This window comes from Propithecus coquereli, unplaced genomic scaffold (assembly GCF_000956105.1).
Source record: "Propithecus coquereli isolate 6110/MARCELLA unplaced genomic scaffold, Pcoq_1.0 Scaffold90, whole genome shotgun sequence".
NCBI classification, from domain to species: Eukaryota; Metazoa; Chordata; class Mammalia; order Primates; family Indriidae; genus Propithecus; species Propithecus coquereli.
Window position 1 is genome coordinate 3,756,763 of NW_012155285.1, and position 2,361 is coordinate 3,759,123.

At 50.4% G+C, this 2,361-nt stretch overlaps 1 protein-coding gene across 1 annotated transcript in view; it reads right to left on the reverse strand.

The window, feature by feature from the left end:
• Window positions 1-2,361, reverse strand: part of MEP1A (meprin A, alpha (PABA peptide hydrolase)) — a 57,868-nt gene that overhangs the window by 35,585 nt on the left and 19,922 nt on the right. The gene's annotated exons all lie outside the window — the stretch shown is intronic.

The window sequence follows — 2,361 nt, forward strand, 5'->3', positions numbered from 1 at the left end:
CTGTCAGATGCTTAGCAGAATATACTCTCCTGCTGCTGGTATCACTTGATCCTGGCCTCATACTGTTTCTGAAAGCAAGACTCTTAAAAGGGAATATCCTTGGAAAATTTCTCAAGCATTTAAATGAACATCTCTTCGTATCATAACTCTCAGGTGACAAGCAGCATTCCCTGTAAAATGCAAACAGCTTCGGACAGAACCATTGGATTGTACTTTATTCTGAGGACAGGCCCTGATGACAGCCGGGAAACCATGGCAGAGAATGACAATCACGGCCTCATGTGCTAACAGAGGCCCCGTTTGGCAAAGCCTGTGGCTCATTAGAAATTGGTTCTATCCCTATGATGACACGAAGGAAGTGTTAGGAGGCATCATGGTTTCACTTGCTATTGACTAACTACGGCTGTCTCTGCATCACCTTCTTCCTCTTGCACATATTTCCTAGCTTTGCTTAACCTCCTTCACCCTGACCTATTCATATGATAGCAGTACAATTAAACAACAAACAGGAAGAGCAGGGACAGCAGGGAGGAGTCAAGATGGTGGACGAGAAAAGCTGCCAGTCAGAGTGTCTCTGCAAAAAAGACAGATTTTAGAAGAAAGAGAAAAAAATAAACTAGCAGAGAAACATAGATCGGGTGAGGGTCGGAAGGAAGGGTGCCTGAAACTACAGGAGACTCCACGGGAAGACGTTGCGGAGGAGAACTGGAAGGAAAAAGGTCCCCAAGAGGCTTGGAGACCAGTGACAAGGGTAGGTGGAGCAGATAACTTTCCCCTCCCTTGCATCTCGGACTTTTGGTGGGCTCCTGAGTGGTTGGAGAGACCTGCCATCACCAGCCCAGAGACGGCTTCCGCCAGTGAGCAGTGTCCTCTTGCAGACACAGCACCGGGCTCCCAGCTCCCTCAGTGCACCTCCTTGCACTTAGACCCAAGCCTATCAGGAGACGCCATAGTGCTGCACTCTCTCCTTCCCCTTCCCTACCCATCGGTGCCCAGAGAGACAATTTAGCCATCACACGGAGGCATCTCCAAGAAATGGGACCTTTCCTTTTGGGGCCCTACAGCAGACTGAGGGGTACTCAGACTGCAAGCTCCCGACCCACCAGCCCTCCCAGGTGCTGCTTGCCTAGGGACTCCAGGAGAGTGGGGCAAATCCCAAGGTGGAGTGAAATAGACCCAGCTTGGGCACCCTGTAGGTGATTCAAGACCAGCACCCCTCCCCCTGGCAGGGTCAGGTATTGATCTCCAGGGCCCAGGGGACAGGCCTGCAGACCAGACCCCATACACCCAGGTCAAGATCACACTGCCCCGGGGCATAGAAAGGATATCTGTGAAAGAGCCTACTGAGGAATGTGCGCCTTCAGGGGCAGACTAGTGTGCCTGAGTGGCAACCCTCCTCCCAAAAGAGGGCTGTGCACCCAGCTCAGGCTGCAATCCTGGGAAGGGAAACTCCTGGCCCATGTCACAGCCAGGGGAGATCCATCAGCCTGAGGTCCTGCTTGCTGGCAGAGGCCTGAGAGAGGCCATGGAGAGCAGGAGGGTGGAGGGGAGCAAGACCTGCTCCAGAGTGCGGGTCTCAGACAGCCCCACCCCCCAAGCCCAGACTTTCAGCTGAGTGGAGCCATTTCAGCCCCTCCCAGTAGCTTTGCACAGAAGCAAATAACAGACCTTTGACCCCTGCTAACAGCAGCTGTGGAGCCTGAGGCCAGGCTTACCCAACCTAGCCCCACCCAAACTCACTCCCAGATCTTCCCCCACTGAGGTAGAGAATAAGGACACACCTGGAAATCCCAGAGGCCCACCCACCACCCGAGGCACAAGAGGGCCTCTCTAGAGGAACAAGAGCTAGCTACAGGACCCAAAAACAGCACTGCAGCTCACTCCTCCCAGAAAGTGCCACCTACTGACAGGGAGGTGATTCTGCACACCCTTTTACTGCATCTACTGATTCATCATAAAGGGTGTGGTCGAATCTCACCCACAAACACCACCTACTGGCTCAGAGACTAAACAGGGCATGTCATCATCCAAACGAAAATCTAAAGGCAAGAAGGAACCAGCGAAAGAACTCTGGAAGTATGAAAATCAAATGGAAAGCACACCACCAAAGAGGAGCAATAGCTCCCTAGCAATTGACATTAACCAAACTCAGAACACTAAAATGACAGAAGAAGAATTTCAAACATGGATTTTAAGAAAACTCAAAGATATGCAAGAAAAAATGGATAACCAACACAAAGAAACCACAAAAAAAATCCAGGACTTGGAAGAAAAATTCACTAAAGAAATTGAAATATTAAAGAAAAATCAAACCGATATCCTGGAAATAAAGGACTTATACAGGGAACTACAAAACACCGT